Source organism: Enoplosus armatus, chromosome 17, assembly GCF_043641665.1.
Source record: "Enoplosus armatus isolate fEnoArm2 chromosome 17, fEnoArm2.hap1, whole genome shotgun sequence".
Classification (NCBI taxonomy): domain Eukaryota; kingdom Metazoa; phylum Chordata; class Actinopteri; order Centrarchiformes; family Enoplosidae; genus Enoplosus; species Enoplosus armatus.
In genome coordinates this window covers 18,260,581-18,279,081 of record NC_092196.1, presented here as the reverse complement: position 1 = coordinate 18,279,081, position 18,501 = coordinate 18,260,581, and positions in this window count along the sequence as shown.

Sequence of the window (18,501 nt, the reverse complement as noted above, 5' to 3'; positions counted from 1 at the left end):
GGGAGCCCAGAGAGCCAATTTAAGATTTCCCCGCTGTGAGGCATGATGGGGTTTGTTCAAAGTCCCTCTGTCTATTGAATGACACAGTTTAAGCCAATCTGGCTTTTTGTGTAACCTCTGATCTTAAACAAGCCAGTCGGCCCGCTCATAAACATTTCCTGGACCGTTACTGGAGCCATGTATCACGGCGGAGTGCCTCAGGGGCTCAACCTGAATACATTTGTTCTTTTGTCAGAAGCCCTTCCAAAGGAAATCTATTAACACTTGGGTTTACTTAATCAGCATGAGTGACGGCCATCACTGTTGGTTGAGGAACAGAGAAAAATAAAAGCTGTGTCACAAGGTCATGCTCCACAGTTCCCTAATGAAGGTGCCTTTTGGTGGTTTGACCTGCTTAACATACCCATCACCTGGAAAGTGTGAGATTAAAGGAGAATATGAGCAGCATTTAGAGTTATGGCCCATTAACTTGTAAGTCTGGTCCACATTTTCCTCAGTTATCCTGCAGTGCTGTGACTGGATGCAGTAAAATAGCAATATAACTTTGTAATAAAATGAAGACTCTGATTTGCAATGATGGAATATTTAGTTCTGTGGAAGTTTCAATATATTGAAAGTAAACTCTGACTACCTTTAACTAAACTGACTGCATCTCACGATCCAGGAAAATGCAAAGAAGAGAGGGACGTACACTCCTAACATCGTCAGAAGTCATCACATAATGGAAATCTGTCATCTCGTCACCCGACCCTCTCACATGCATAATAACAACCCAGAGAACAGGTAAGGCTTTGTCGTGTCCATTGTATCTTCTTCTCTTTTGTCCTCTTCCCTGATGACGGAGAGGCCTGCAATATGTCTCAACCTATATATAATATATTCCTTTTAAAAGATAGAGCAGCCACAGCAGGTTGGTCCATATGGTCTATATGGTTGAATCGGAGGGAGTCTTGTGGTCCTGATGTGGCGTCCTCGAGTTACACAGTTTCTTTTAGGGTAGATCAAAGTGGAGCCACCATCAGCTGGGATGCTCTGTGCATCCGCCACACAGGGAAGGTCATCAGGCAGGGATGCTGGGAAGGTGTCCGACTTCAAGGGCTTTCTTTTTTTTGCGTCATCCACCATTGTGAGGTGGGCCAGCCGGTTGGGGGTGTCACAGAGGGAAAACAGCAGGGTGCCCTCAGGGATATGAAGGACAGGGACCCTTTGAAGTGGGTAGGCCTGCAACTCTGTGGCTGCGAGACCCTCCCAGAACCCCACCCTACTTCCACACATCACATATGGACACCTCCGAGAACTACCCCTGGGAGCACTGTGGCTCCCAGACCCAGGCAGTGTAACCCGAGAGTGGCTGTAGCAGCCTGTCAGACCACTGATGGAGTCTCCCCATTGGTCCAAACAGGAAGCGAGCTTGACCCCGCGAAGCCCTGGGGTCGAATACGTCTCTCAGAACGGTGACAATTGGATTAGTGTCTTATGTAGGCCAGGCAGCCTTGGGATCCCATAAACACAGACACATTCACACAGGTAGAACTGGCCTGGGAGCACTTACACATCTCAAACACACACGTCTTATTTTAGCTGCCTAGCTCTGAGGCACTAAAACTTTAGATTTACCCCCCCCCCCCCCCCCCGTTATATTCAGGCGACAGCAGCTAATCAAGCGTATGATGTCACCATTTTCATTTGTGTTTTATGATAATGGATCGATGAATGAAAGTGTACTTATCTGTTTTCAATGGATGAGTCATACGGTCCGCCGCGCTGCCGTTTCTATCTTTAGCCCTGCATTTATTTTTTAGCATAATTCTTTATGTGAACAATCAAGCAGCACACACACACACACACACACACACACACACACACCTCCTCTTTAGGGAGACAGTGTTTTATAGCTCTGCTCCCTCCTGCCCCTTTTCCTCGTCTGTCTTCCTCTCTGCCTTTCTCTTCATCATCCTCCCCGTCTCCTGCTCTTTTCTTGCTGTCCTTTCCCACTCTCTCGAGTAGATGAGGGCACGCCACACAGACTTAAAAAAAGATGATTTGACAGATTTAATGCCAGGAGAATCAGTTTGGTTGTCTGGTCAAACCATTTTGCATCCACAAGTGCATTTATATACGTGTGTGCGTGTCGTATGTGTGTGCATTTATATGTACTGTACATACATGTGTGTGAGTGGTCATATAAGTGCATGTAAGCATGCGGCGGGCTCAGAGGAGCAGTGGTGCGTACGCTTCCATCAGTCAGAGCCCGGAGCCAGCCCTGCTTTAATGGCTGCCATAATTAAAAAAGCTTTTAGAGGAGGGTGTGCCACTAAAGGGGGCAAGGTGGGGGCAGTGCTGGGCTGGTTGGAGGTGCGGAGTGAATACTGCAGGACAACCGCCTGCCAAAAAAACAGGCTTGTTTTGCATGGACGTACTGTAAAAATGGCAGAAAATGTCCTTTCTTCTGAACGTGTGGCTAATTTTCAAACTCAACTCAGATGTGTTGTTAAGCACACGATGTCTCTGTGGAATGGATAGTTTTTCTTCCTTTCAGGTTTATAATATACAGTGAATTTGTAAAAACATATCATCACCTTTTAAGTTGATATTACAAACTTGTTAGCAGTTGCTTATTAGCATATCCAGTGATGGATCCATGCCTCTGACATGCAGTGGAGCAAAAATATAATGTAGCATAAAATGGAAATACTCAAGTAAAATACAAGTAACTCTACAAGTAACTTTAATTTAAGTGTAGTATCACTGTGAATGTACTGGTCGTGTACAGTACAAGAAAAAACACAGTCAGCCGTCTTTCATGAGTGTGTTCTGCTGTAATGTTGGTTTCTATAGCATGAAGCGCATGTGGAGAGTCAGGAAGTTCATGCTGATGTAAAGAGGAACATGGAAGTGCTTCAGGCTGCCTGCAGCACAGACTATGACCTCAGCAAATGTATTAGTTAATCCTGTAAAAGATGTTACCAAGAGGTCATCGAGGTGTCCACTGGCCACGAGAGTGAGAATTTAGTTGTAATCTTGAACTTTAGATTCATTAACCACATTATTCTACTATGCTATACCTACCTCATGTAGTGATACCACTCATGCACCACCATCCTTGCTGCTATTAGCTGCTGTGTTTACATGTCTAGAAAACATTTATTTTGCTGGCAAAGCTCTGTAACGTAAACACCACGAACGTGGATGGAAACAATTACAGGTCTCGGACATTCCCCCAGAGATAACAGTGTAACAGACTCTGATCTAAACACACTGGAAAGCATAAATATTCATGAGAGTCAGGAGAGAGGCCGGATTAGACGCTGGTATAAATGGGATTCAGGAGTTGTGATGGAGGAAATGCATGTAGCTATGTTCAGCTGCTGGTCGGTGTTTTGTACAGGAGTTCATGTTACATTACAGGCTCCAGCTAGGAAATTCAAGTTAGCCAATTTTGACTATTATTTATCAAAACCAGATTTGTCAATGAGATACTTTTGCTTTGGCAAACTCTGTTTTCACACAGTGCAGGTTGTACTGTAATCCAGTGTGTAGGCGTCTATCCATCAGGTGTGTGGGATTGTGTCAAAACGGGTTTTGGACGTGTGGTTGTGATTAGCGAGGTCCTTAAACTCCCCCCAGGTTGTGAAAACATTTGAAAACACTTTTCATTTCCTTAGCTTGAACTGTAGAGCATCCTCTCTCTCTCTCTCTCTCACACACACACACACACACACACACACACACACACATATGAAGGTAAATTATCCCACTCTCTCACAGAAGTCCAGTGGAGCAGACCTGCTTTACTGTGGCCTCTGGGGTCATCAATTGGAGGTCTGAGCCTGGTGCATACAACTACTGTGCCCCACAGTTTATCTCCACTGAACCTATTGAATATCACCGAGGGGGGAAACATCCCTCTGTTTACCGCTGCACCCACCAGTAAAAGCACTGACTCGGGGGGAGAAGTGTGAGTTTTGGGTTCAGGCGCCGGTCAGAGTTAAAGAAAGGTTAAAGGTCTGTGAGCTTAACTGTTTCTACCTCCACACTGAGTGTCGTCTCTCACATTTATTTACGTTTCACTGCAGCTGACAAGCTCGTAAATGTACCCATGATGCAAATCTGCACATTCTGTGTGAACGAAGGATATATAGCCGTATCAGGCATAATTGTGATGTAGTTGTACTGTACATGTGTATTATTTGTCCTGCTGTGTACATTCTCATGTTCATGTACCACTGCCTGCTGCCAATTAGCACATCATATTTTACATCATTTTTATTTTTAATTTGTGCAGTTTTATTTACTGTAATTTGCTTCTCTGCTCAAATTGCTGGATGTGTAGCTCTAATCCCTCGTATTCGTCTGCGATTATATGTGTTCCATGTTTTTTGCTGTATCCTATTATCTGCTGCTGGAATGACCCTTTAATTCCCTGTGGGGATCATTAAAGTTTCATTTGGCCTGATGTTGCACAGTGTTTGACATGAAGTTGATGGGGTGTATGGGTGGACTGGACCCCCCTGTCTTGCTCCAGAAATGGGTGGCTGAGTGAGTGGAGGTGAAGGTGTTCAAGTGCGCGGGGCAGACAGAGTCTCCTGCTCTCAGGCCCAGGTGGGGGCAGCGGGAGTTTCTGGGCTGGTTCTTATGTTCAGGAAGAGAGCAGGCAGGGGCGCAGGATCTGAGCAATTACACTATTTGGGTTACGGGGGAGCTATTTATTTGCGCGGTTTGACATGTTTCTGTCGACTGGGGGAGCTGTGCAGTATGGAAAACCGATAGCGCTGAAGTGTATTTATTTATTCTGCAGGCGAAGCAGCCAAACAGAGCAAGGCTGGGGAGAAGAACTGGAAACTGGAAATTTAGAAAGTGCACAGAGAAAGAGACAATTTCTGGGTTTTTCAGAGTCCCAGCATGCTGTGCACTGAGTCCTGCAGAGTTGTGGGTGGTAGAGAGGACACGTCCTCCATCTGCCTGTAAGAGCCAGACCACAACACGATGCTGGCTGTTGACCAACGGTGAGATGAGTTATGTTTTAATTCATGGTTCTGTACACAATCATAACCATCGAACTAAAATGTAGTTTTTTATATCTCTACATGTCCAACCACAGACGTTTATGTAAAATACACCTTATAAATGATAAATTACGCATTTTACAGTCCAACAGTCGCAGTCGAAATGTTAAGTACATTTTTAAACAATAGGTCTTTGATTTTTAGACAGGGGTAGACAACTGCAGGCCTCTCATTTCTTGCTAACGACTGTTGAATTTGACGCTAAAATGACGACTGGCACAAGCAGATTAGCTGCAGCTAAACGGCTAATTAAGTTAACGTTGCTTCCACGAGTTAGTTAAAAGACACACAAAGACTTTTTAATGTTTCCACGTGACTCGTTTTAAAACTGGAATCTTGTAAAAGGGTCTCAAATATGCGTAAATACAGACGTGTAGAGCTTGTTAGCCCGTGTATGATATGCATGATAAGGAATTTTATTTAGTCTAACATAACCCTGTTTGGCTGCTCAGCAAGGCTAGATGTGCTTTATTGTTTGTATCCTAAAACAGTATGTTATTCTGTTCACATTAAAAACTACACAATACAATAAAACTAAAATAAATGCATATGAAAAGCTCCTCGGCCCTGATTGTAACTCTACCTTAGCGTTACTTCTTACATTTATAGGTTACATTAGAGCAAACACACTGTTTAATCCAGTCTTTACCCCTTTTTCTTGTGTTTTTGGTTTTGAAGAAGGTAAAAAACTAAGACACCACCCGTCAAACTCTACAGAATATCTCTCTTACTTCAGCCCCAATATGGTTCCCTCTGTAAAAGTTTTGTATTATTGGTGGCAGGAAATCAAGAAGGGAAGAAATAAAACATAAAAGTGGAACGGCAGTGAGTGAGAGCACGGTCCAAAGAAAACTGGCCTCCCCAGTGTTTTGCCTCTTTAATCCATCATGGGAAACATGCATCAGCAGGCTATTGGCAGTTTACTGACTTCAGAGAAAAGCTTTAGAGAAAGCTGCCACTTGTAGCTGCTGACATGTAAAGTTGGCAAGTACAGTTTTAAATATCATGTTGTTGATTTTACTGTCAACACAACATCCTCAAACAATCCTCAGCCTCCCTCCGCCATTGTGTGTGTGTGTGTGTGTGTGTGTGTGTGTTTTCACTCTATGCACAGATTCCTTATGTCTTCCCATCACACCATTCTTCTTTTTCAATATCACATCTTCTCCCCTTTATTTGACTCACACACACACACACACACACACACACTAATGTTGACCATGTGTATATCTGGCAGCTATTTTAACCCTTAAATGCATACCTCGGGTAGCGACCCAGCACTTTATTACACTCCAATTCAGTCCAATGCATTAATTTCATTCAAGTAAGCACTCGACTGGTATTCCTCAAACTATTTGTCAATGTTCTGTTGTCAAAAATGATTTTAAAAAAAGCACTGTCTTTCTAATGTTCTTCTCAGAAAAGTGTATAGGGTCGCTCTATAGACTTTTCCTGGATACAAGTGTTAGCGGGTAATGTTGTGTTTCCTGTTTGGCCTTTTCCAATGTCTTACTTCGGAAGCTAGACGATTTCACGAGTGTCATACTTTCCTGAAAAACCTTGGCCTTCAGTTGGAGAAAGGTAAAGAGGCGCCATGACTTCCAGTGTCAACGCTGACATGTATGAATTCATTTTGGGGAAAAAAGAAAACCTTGTGGGTTGGATTAAATGGCTTATCCCTGCATTTTTTCAATTCCTGGTTGCTAAAAACCGGAGGTATGTAGAAATGTTTGAATTCAAGTGTTGAACTCCAAACCGTTGCCCTTGAACTGCACTCAGATCATTCCTGGGTAAACACAACTAATCCAGCGCTCATGCAGCTACAGGGGATGCGGAATCAATACAACGAGGAGCGGGTGTTTTTTCCAATATTTTGAGCTTTTCATATTCATAATTCACACTATTTATAGCCTTTTCCGTGGTCAGAAGAACAGGTCGTGCCTCTCATGGTGGGAACGGGGGGCTGCTCTGCAGGCTCGAGAGTGGCTTGAAAGATAAAATCAAGCATGACGACTGCATCCAGATTGTGCAGAGATGCCCCCCTGATGGCTCTCAACACTAGATTACAGGTGGATTACCTGCCGAGCAACATGACAGGATATGAAATGCTTCACTCTGGCACCACACATGTCAGTCCAGGGATATTGATTCTTCTTGTGCTCACGAGCAGCACTGATGTAGGAGAACCTGACTTTGAGGAGCAGCAGAGCCATGCCCCTTTGATATTATTGCTCATTTTAGGCTGTGTGTATATATATATATATATGTGTGTGTGTGTGTGTGTGTGTGTACATGTGTCTAAACCTGTGCCTGTTGGGGCTGCTGATTAAACCAGTTCTAATGAAAAATGAAGAAGTTGTACGTGACTAGCTGTCTGATGGGAGTTGAAGTTGTTGTCGAGGCACTTTGTCACCTGGAGACTCATTAGGTGCTTATGATGCTGATGGTGACTCACAAGTATGATTGATTATTCCTCATAACGAAAATCAACTGCAGTCTGGCTATGTTTAAAGAATATGAAGTGGCTTCAGAGTCATTGTTTGATTGCATTCGGGGCACGGGGCAGGCTGGCCTTATCTCAACATAATTCTTCTGCTTTGGCAGGAGATGCGTCACGTGGATCCCAGTACACCAGCTTCTGTCACGACCTTGCAGAGTCTCTCTCATCATGATTACTTGATTCTCTGCTCTTGTTTGATTCTGTCTGTCAGTCTGCAGTGCACATCGTACCCTATAACAGGTCAAATCTGCCGCATTCACGCGTGAGCGGAAAAGTTTTGCGATGAACCCTAAATTTACATTCCGTCTCTCATTTGACTGATTTCGACTAATGGTTCTTAAGTTTTTCAGCCACAAACAATACAATTAACTGAACAGCCAGCTGTGTTTTCTTTTCAGTTAAGTAGGTATATTTACAATCTGAGGTGTATAACATCTATTAGGTCCAACATCACTTATCTTTATTGCATAACATGTTTCGTATGGGTAAGTAGCAGCAGCACAAAGCACTTTAGGATTTAGATATCTGAATGTATAAAAGTGATAACTGTTATACTTTATTTACTAATGCGTGTATTTCTTGCCTGTTTTTAATTGCTGTATCTTATCTTGTAAGGAATTCTTGTCTGAGCACTGAAAAGTGTACACACATTTGTAAGACTTAAAAAACAAGCTGTCTGGCTGATTCATTTTAGTTGGCACCGATGTGTAATAATGCATTTACATCACCGTCCCCTTGTGTAGTGACTGTTGCTGTTAGACATGCGAGTGTCTGGCAAGGTGACAAAGATCTTATGTTTTTTTAATGAAACAAGCGGAATTCACTTTCAATTCTCATCCGGACCTCCTGGGATTATTCTACAAGGTTGCATCCTGAGGCATGCGGCCCACAGCGTATCTGACTTCTGTTAAAGGAATTTTCCAGCAGTGTTATTACATTTGGTAAAATGTACTTTTAAATCCTCGGTTTACATTAACCCATCACTGAAATGTGGTCACTCTATTAGCACAAACATCCAATATTTGACAAATGAGGAATGGAGGAAAGGAGGCATGTTGGACAGGGAGAAACCAGTCGAGAGGTGAAGTTTTATTTACAGATAAAGAGCAGAGGGCAGCACCTACTTATTCACCTCCTGTAATTAGCAGGGAACATTTTCACCAAGGTGATTCATCACGACGGAGACTTCCTCTGCTTTCTTATCTGGTGTTATTTGGGTCGAGGCCCTGCCCTGCTCTGGCAGCCTCAGTGCCCTGCCCCATGATGGATAGTGCAGAGGTGCTGTGACCGAGATCCACAGCCACACAACCCCTCTGAAACAAACCTCCTGCTTCCACAGCGGCGAGGCTCGAAGAAGTGGCATTAGCTATGTTCTTTGATACGTGGTGTAACACAACCTCTCGTTACTCACACGGACGTTTTATTGCAAATGTAAATGAAAATGGCCCTGAGCTTAAAATTTATCAATGTCACATCTGTGAAGGCTGGGAGACTTTTTTAAACTTTGACTGATAAAGCAAATAACGCTGCGAGAGTGCAATTTGGCTACAAATGAAGCGCTGTTCTGCCGGGGTGTGTAATGTCTGTTGTTGTTTATTTTCACACCCATTTTTGCTCAATACACTTATGCTCACCTATTTGTTTTTCCATCACTTGAAATAGGTGAACACGACCTTGACTCCAGCATGCTGAGCAGAGTAGCCGGGGGTGGGGGGGGTGACACTGAGCATGGGTGGCCTCAAAAGTGGGATCGCAGTTAGATTAACAACTTGGGGAGATTTGTTTATGAATGTCAGGGAGTTTCTCTCTTGGCTTTGTGAAGGCGCAGAGGCCCTAATTTGTCTGGTTAATGCTGCTAATCCTGCTCCTGGAGATCGTCCGGGGTCTGCCTGCTGTAATGTCTTCCAGGCTGCTGTCAGGAGGAGGACAAAATTATTTTTATTAATCTGTTTTTAAAGGCTCACAAGGTTCTGCTATCAGAGTGAACGATGATCAGGCCGAGACAATAGGTTTAAGACGCGCATTAGAGCACCTAATGGTCCTCTCCATCTTCCACACACACACACACACACACACACACGCATATACTGTACACATTGTGCTCATAACGTCATCATCCAAACCTATGCACACAAAAAATCACATGCATGAAAACACACACACATTTTCTGTCAGCAATTGATCTCAAATGATGAAAAACCAGATTAGAAAAAAAGACATTAGACTATTTTCACTTCATGCCTTTGTTTGGAAGAAAGCAGCCAGTTTCCATTACAGTCTTCTGTTTCTGTTTAAACTGAGCCAGGCGAGCATCCAAGACTCAACAGAACGAGAAAAAAGAAAGAGAGAAAGAAAGAAAACAAAACCCTCGGCTGGCAGCACCATCTATTGTCTTTGTGAAAAATCATCTCACCATAGTTCCCTCTCTGTAATCCATATAATAAGCTCACTTTGGGTCTAAATACCTGATGCTGCACAAAAGTAGAGTTCTGCCGCTGATGGTTGTAATTGTCTGCGGGTCTGTTTACTGCGGTTGCCCTCAGCATGGAGCTTAGCTTGTAGTCGCTCCAAATTTGCAACAAAATAATAGATTTTATGACTTTTGCGTTCCCTTGTTTAATTTCCGAGTCTCTGCGCTGATTGAAAGACACTGCTGTCGGGGCTCTGGGTGGATTAGCAGTATTTTGACTCGGGCAGCTGCTTGATGGACGTGCTTACAAAGAGGATTGCTGCTGAACACTGATGACTGCTGATTATCTCAATTTAAACTACTGTATCGCCTCCTGGAGTCGTATACAGCACCGTCGTCATGTTTCTGTGTATATAGACTGATGTTTTGCTTGCTTTACCACATACCTTGCACATTTGCAGAGTGAAATAATCAAAAGATGTTTCTGATTTGCTCAGCCCCCTCCTCCGATCGCCTTATGCTTTCACTTTTCCTCACAGGAAGTGATTTACTGTCGAACACATTCCAACAGCCAACCCCAACTACACACACTGATCCATCCCAACAGACTCGTGCTTTTATTTTTCCCCATTTTCTCGCCTCCTTTCTTCTCCTGCCATGGTTGAACATCATGGCTTCGACCTCGACCTGTTTTTTCAGGCTCATCTCTTCATCAGGGTGTCTGTGATCAACTCTCAACCATGAGCAGGTTGATGTCTTCTGGCCTCTCTGTGGCTCTGATGGTTATTTGTTATGCCGTCGTGTGTTTGTCCCAGTGTTCTGGCTGATTTATGTTATTGCTTTTTCTTTTTCGGGTCTTTTTGTTTGTTTGTTGTGACATGGGTTGCACGTTGAGAAAACCTGGGGAAATCATGCATCTCACACGTTATTTAAAATGTTCTAATCTACATTTCTGCACCTTTTTGTTGTCTTTTCTGTCGATATTTAACAGTGGCATGAAATAAATCACCTATTTTATTTTGGCAACACGTGTAGAAGAAAAGCATCACACCTCAATGTTATGCTAAAGGCATTTTCAGATCTGTGCTAATTGTTCCAAGTGGGCAAAACTTTTTCCTTTCTCTCAGTAACTTCCTCATCCACATTTCCCACTCTTTTTTGTCCTCCATCCTCTCTCCCTCACTTTGTCCCAACATGTTTTCCTCCTCTTCTTCCTCCTCTTCCCTCCTGTCTCTGCATCCGAGTCGGAAACATCCTGTTCACGGCTCCATATTGACAAAGACACAGCTGGTCTGGGTCTGCATGTGGGCCGGCTGCTCCAGCTTTATTTACGCCTCTCTCCTGGTTAGGCAGCCGAGCTCTGGAGCAGATGGCTGCAGTGTTCAATTGGACTCTGCCATTGTACCCCTCGTAATTGGTACTTGGAACCAAGTGCCTCATTAATTATGCAAAAGGGACTGTTTTAATGCATAGTGAGCTGGTCTTACTGAAGTGTAATACTAATCAAGTGAGTGCTTTGCTGCATTATGCATTAGAGAATTTGATTTATTTTAATTGTAGGCTTGTAAGGGGATGGATTTGGGTCTGAATCCCTGGACAAAGGTAGGTGGGGGAAACATTAATGAGGAATGTAGCTTTGTTCTTTACCAGTTGTCCTCGTGTGTCCTTGAGAAAAGTGTTTTAGGATGTTTTCCACATGAGAGGCTGTAAGTATGTATGACTGAAAACTGTTTTTGAACTCTGATGCAGTCCAGAAAAGTGGACTGGGATGCAATGAAAACAGATCTCAGGGGTTCATGTTAATGTTATTATAGAAATGTGAAATGTGGTGCAGTCTGCAGCAGGTGTTAAAGCGATTCATCCCATGATCTTTTTGTAAATGTTACATGTTTTAAGGAACTGAGTTTTGCAGCTGGATAAGCTCATCCTCAACTGCATGCAAAGGCAGCGAAGCGCAAAACTAGGCGCAGTTACAGTGGATTGTAAACGCACCTCAACATAGCTGATGCTCACGATGAAAAACAAAAACAGAAATTTCTTCTGTTCTTTCTTCAGTGTTTGCTGGTGGAAATTACAAAAAGTGGCTTTGTTGAAATGTAGCGATACACAAAAACACGCTGTGGTTTGGAAAGATGTTCTTGTGTATGGAAGCCATTTTGCGAAAGTGAAAAACACCTTTGAACTGATCTTAAGTTCAGAAAGAGTGAAAACACCTCCAAACCCTCAGCTGCTCCAGTGGAGCCGCTAAATGATCGACTGAAGGCTGCGGCGGCTCTGAGAAGCTCTGAGTGAATGTGAAGCAGGTTTTGTTGGAAAACAGCAGGTAAGTTGACTTAACCATCCCTGCAGCAGTGAAGTAAAGAAGGTCAAACGCACAGAGGCAGTTCATGAAAGTCAAATCCCTCCTTCTATTTCAACTTAAATCCATAGTCTTGCATCGTTACCCGCAGCCATTTTCCTACACAATACATCTGCTGGTTGTCACAACAGCCGGCCGTCCAGTTTCAACATGTGTGTTTGATATGGCGGCAGATTTGGTTGGTATGTAAACGGTTGTCACTGGTAGTTTGAGGGGGTACGACCGCAGATTCAGACCACTGCTGCTTGAGACTGAAACATTACACCCTCTGCCTGCAGATTCGCTGGACTGGAGCTACCAGGTCTGCGCAGTTGGCAGTGTTGGGTGTTTGTCTCCTGAGGTCCGGCTGGTGTTTCAACTCTGTGCTAATCTATAGTAATTGGAAAGATCCATCTGGGCTACAGTGAAGCCGGTGGAGTGAGCCGCACACATGTTCACGCATGAAGTACTCTGCTCACTAAGTGCTGGATGTCGTCGTGGCTTTATAATCACATCAGGAGAACACAGTAGGGTCGCGTGTTACCTATAAATTCATTTAGTAATGGCATTCATTTCTGTGTTCTCTGTGTGCAGATACAGTATGCATGCAGATTATATATGTCTCTCGCTCTGACAGCATCCTGCATCATATAGCAGTCGGGTCAACGTAACTTAAAAATCCATCATATCATATTAACATATAGATATAATGTTTTACTGTAATGTTATGCCTACAAACTGGAGCTCATGTGAATGTGTGTGTGTGCTGGCGAGCGGAGGATGGTGATGGGGGAGGGGCTTCGTTGGAGCGTGACCTTGTTAAGGTGTGTGCCAGCGCTCACCTCATGTGTTTAATGTAACGCATGAGGCCCAATTAGATCACTGCAGGAGCCAATGTGTGAGGTGGTGTTTAGTACACTGAGCTCTGCCTCAAGAAAGAACATTGTTAACTGTAAAGACTGTGTGTGTGTGTGTGTGTGTGTGTGTGTGTGTGTGTGTGTGTGTGTGTGTGTGTGTGTGTGTGTCTATCACTGCTCTTAAAGGTTCCCTGTGGTATTTCGGACTTCTAGTATGGAGCTGTTTTTCTGGGATCAACACGTGGCTGTAACACAAGTCAACAACAAGACATGACTGTAAGCTAATAACCATGGATGTAAACAAGAACACACAGAGTGCATTTTGGTGAGAAACACTGAATGTAAACATAACTTCTGTTTGTTTAGAAGAAAGCTCCTCAAGGCACCTTTAATTTATTTTCAAGTCTGTCTAAAAACAATAGCCAGGCGCCCATATGAACACTGAAACTGTAATATGTCCTTCTGTTTATAGTAGCCATTAAAAGATCCCGTCCTAATGTGGGAAGAAAATCCACAGTCCTTTATTAGTACAAAATCTTTGTGCTCCTCTCCCTCCACTGCAGCTCAGCAAGGAAACTCCCCGGGGGAAACACAAGCAGGGAATTTCTAACTAAAGACAGTATAACTTTGGTAGATACCCCTTAATTAGACTGCTGAACATATGTATTGGCATGTATTTTGGCGCAGAACAAGGACTGTGGATTGTGTCCCCCATCACTCACATTCGATTCACATTAGGAGGTTTCCACTTAGTGGCCAGCATGAGCAGGAACGATTACAGCAAATAGAAATGACACATCTCAGACTAACACTGTGTTCAGTGGCTATACATTAGTGTTAATGTGAAATATCGTTTTTTTATTTGTTATTAAAGCCAGATTCACCAAGTTGGATTGTTTGTTTAAGCACCACAAATTAGTCGTATTTCTAGCCCCCAGGTATGATCACGGTGTGAGTCAAGCTTCCTTGTTCTGTAACACCTCGACGTAGTTACTGTATGATCCCATCTGATGGTCGAGATCGTTTTAAGCCTGACAACAGCATGTGCATCGTTCCTCTGAAGGCTGCGAACTGATTTTCATCGACAAAACAGTTTGTTGGACTGATCGTGCTCAGCCTTCGTTGTGCAAAGTACTTACTCGTCATTTGATTAACAATAAAAAAAAAAAAGATTTGCCTCATTTACATTTTTTTTATGTTCACGAAATGTTATTTCTCGTTGGCAGCTTGTCTAATTCAATGCACCATAATTTGCATGAAAATACTAAAAGGTGGAAACCCCACCTTCAGTCTGCAGCTCTCTCTTCACTTATTCTTTCTCTCTGCCTGTGATTGCAGGCAATGACTCATCCCTGTGTCGGCCATGAGGTCCATACAGAGATGATTACAGCGGTGGATCAGGAATGATCAGGTCTTCATTGTGCAGAATTCTAACTTTTTGAGTCTCTCTGACAATGAAAACGGGGAGGTATCGAGTCTTTGAATGAGTCTTCTTCCTTCTCTTGTGTTTTTTTCCTGGTGGGCCGACAAACGTGTCCATTTCACCTGGTCCCAGTCTGAGTAATAGCAAGATTTTGTCATTCTTAGTCAGATGAAACACAAAAATCTCTAATGATGATTACCGTAATTGCCGCTCAATTTGTCTGCCTCCACCTCCCCTATCACCTCCACAGCACCCCCCCCCCCCCCCCCAGTCTCAATAATCTGCCATCAGCAGACTTTCCCTGCGTTTTCTCATGCAATTACACGGAGCGGTGTTACTGGTTTCCATGGTGAGTTTCTAAGATAAACATCAAAGAATGTGATAGGAGAGTGGCTTATTGATGTAAGAAATCTCGGGGTTGTTCTCATAATGTGTCCACATTTGACCTTTGATCCGTCTTTGTGTTCTTTGACAACACAGAAGACTGTGGTTGTGATTGTGGTTGAACCGAGGAGACTGTCTTTCCCCAAAGCTTACAGATCCCGTCATCCTTCCACCCCCTCAATTCACAGTCTCCACTACCTCAGACCTCACCGACATGACAAACAGTCCCAGTGCTCATTGATGGTGATGAATTTTTCTGAGAACAATTTTTCATGTTCACAGCACAGCTCCTACTTTATTTGACTGATTCAGTAGGGCATAAAAAAAATCAATTACTGTAAGTAAATGAGTAAAGATTTATTTATATAGAACTTTTCAAAACAAAAGTTACAAAGTGCTACACAATGTTTAGTTAACTTCGGTCTTATTGTGGTAGGTTTATTGTGGACAGTCAAACTGTCAGATAAATAAGCCGAGAGTTTATCCAGATTATCTAAACCACTGTATTTGGAGGTACAATGCAAAAGTAAGCACACCTGAAATGAAACTAACAAACCTGCAATTAAACAGGAAAACTTGGCAAGTACGGTGGGTCGCTCTGTAAACTGTCACAGCTTGGGTAATAATTTTACTCTTCACCTTTGTTTTCTCTTCCAAATAAGGTTTTCTAACCCGGAGGTTTGTCTAAAACCTGTCTGATTTAGTGATGTTGTTGTTTTCCCAGATATCAGCAATTAACTTGGTGAGTACAATGCTAATATTATCACTAAGACTCAGACTCAGAGAGTCAAAAAGAGAGGGAAAATAGAAGTGAGTCTTGTCTAAAGATATTAACAGCCGGAGTTAAACTATTCAGCGTTTAGGGGCAATGTCTCCCTTCATGCCAAACCAAGCCAAGGTCTGGGATCATCTAGTAGACCTTGTTTAGCACACCTGAGACCTTATGATCCACCCCGGGTCACTGATCTGAAAAAGTCTCTTGATCACTTCCATGTAAAAAAAAAAAAAAAGCTCTAACAAAGTGCATGACCTCTTAACGTCTCTGTGTTTTCTATACAGTAACTCATGTGCAGTCCTGTAATCTACAGAATATAACCACATCCCTCACAGAGGCCACTCTGCACTTGTTCGTCACAGTGAAAATCCCCTTCTGTTTTCCGGCCGCAGTCTAGCTCTGTCGGACAAACCGCTCTCTTCATGCTGTATCTCTCCCTCTCCCTCTCTCACGCTGTCATAGTGCCTTTTCATCACTTTGTGTTTGCGATCAGAGTAGCGCTCACCACCACTCTGTGGCGGGCTGGTGTGGTTTCAGCCCCCAGACATCCTCTCAGGGAGCGAGGGCCCTGTCCTGTCACGTGACTTCCAGGCCTGTCTCGAGGCAGCGTGGGCGTTGGCAGAGGAAAGGAAGAAAACGGCGCAACTGGGTGAACTCATGCAAGCCGTGGGTCGGCTGTGGTTTACGCTTTGTGAAGAAAGGTTGTTAAATTGGCTGCTTCTACTGACTTTTTTTCACACTTGTCTGCCAAACACCACCAACTCATGCCTGACCTCCACTCCCACCGCTGCTCCCTCTCTCTGTACCTTTTACTCTGAGGGTGGGGAAACACAACCTTCAGTGTAATTACCCCGACTGCATCTCCCTCATTAGACTCCTGCGGTGGAGCCCATAAACAGCTGCAGTATGTAGCCCCCAGTGAGCATTCACCCTGGACTCCTCACCCACGCATAACCTAAATACACATTGCATTAGCCAACCCTACTACCATCCGGTTAGAGAACAGGTTTGCAAAAAAAAACCTGCTTAAACATCAGATTCAGATTTCATAATTACACCTAACAATCCTGGCAGTGTGACAGTAAGCAGTTTATTTCTTTCACATCCGCCAACATCACCACCGTCTGAGCCTCAAATCAGTGACATTTCTCAGCATGTTGCATTTACATTAAGACTAAGACTGATTGTCTCCACTGCCAGAAGACAATGGAGACGCACCACAGAAACACCTGTGTGTGTCCATGAAATGACGCTGATGTATGGTTTGTTTACTCCAGATCCTGGAGCAGCTCGTGCTGTTTCACCTGCAGGCTTAGTCGGGGAGTCTTATTGAACTTTGGCTTTGTTCAAAGCTCCCTCAGGTTCGTTACATCCCTCGTTTTCATAATCTCTAGACATTTTGATTGTGGAGAGTCAGTGTGTTTGACCATAAGTGCAACAGACTGAATCCATTAATAAAAAGTCAATGAGCATGGTCAATAAGGCAATTTAGCCAAATGCATGAATCAACAATAGCGTATTAAAGCTCTTGCCAGTAAGTGTGTCCAAGGGGGATGGCGCTTTGCTGCAAGCTGTGAAAAATCTAATGCAATTATGATCAGAATAATGCCTGATATTGACCGGTGTGAGGGGCCATGAGGTGCAGGGGTGGGGCTGCTCTGGGGATGACCCCTTCCCACTTCATGATTGATTGGGTGTGTCGGAGCAATTCCAGCCCAAATGACTCAGGGTGGGCCTGTGTGCCGAGCTGCGTCCAGGCTTGGCTTACGTTATTAACTTACCCTGGAAGAGGGCACCGTAAATAGCCTGCAGTGGAGCCTCACTGGGGGACACTGCAGAAATAAAGAGGGGAAAAGCAGCCCCGCTAAACTCAATTTGTAATTCAATCCAGGGTGCTGCCATCGATCGAGATCTGCTCCTGCAATAGCAGCCAACCTGCAGCTGGGCAATGGATTAAAGCACGTACCAACTTATCATCCTCACTCCACTGCTGCCCTCTGTTTCCCAGATAGTCATGTAACTGAACATCGTCTCGTTCTTTGTCTTCATCGTACAAACAATACATACATTCATTCATTCAAGTTTAAAAGAAACGTAATACAGCAGCCTTCCCTGATTCTCCAAAGGTCTTCATTAGTGAGACTGTGAGACCATGAAGCACCCGCAAGGGTCGAACTCTCCGAGCAAACATGTAGGAGGAAGCAAAGTTTGGTGTGAACCCAAACAAATTTCCATAGTGGAATCTAGCCGAGCAGATAGTTTTGGTTGTTCCCCCAGTTTTTAAGATATCATCCTCTGAGATTTCTGCCTGCTGGGGTGGCGGCAGAAATCTCTGTCAAAGTATATTTCCAAAACTGGAAATATACTTTGAACAGTCTCTATTAATACCATTGATAGTGAATTCCATTCACCTCCATTGTATTGTGTGCAGAAGTATCAGATAACTCCAAACTTTGGCACATGAAACCAAAAGTGTTTTCATGGCTGGATACCACTAAAAGTAAGTAAGAAAATTCGTTTTTTTCTACTTCAATCTACATCAATCATCTTTTAACATTGGTACAGGAAGTCTTTGTGGCATATTTTCAATGTAAAAGTGACGGTTGGGCTCTCTGTGACCTCCAGGCCATTGTTTCGTCAAAGCCCTCAGGACTGAGGTTAAGTGTGGTCCTTTTGTCGGCTGTATAATACGATGTCATGGCAGGGAGGCGCTCCCCCATTCACCTCCGCTGCGTTTGATCTGAGCTC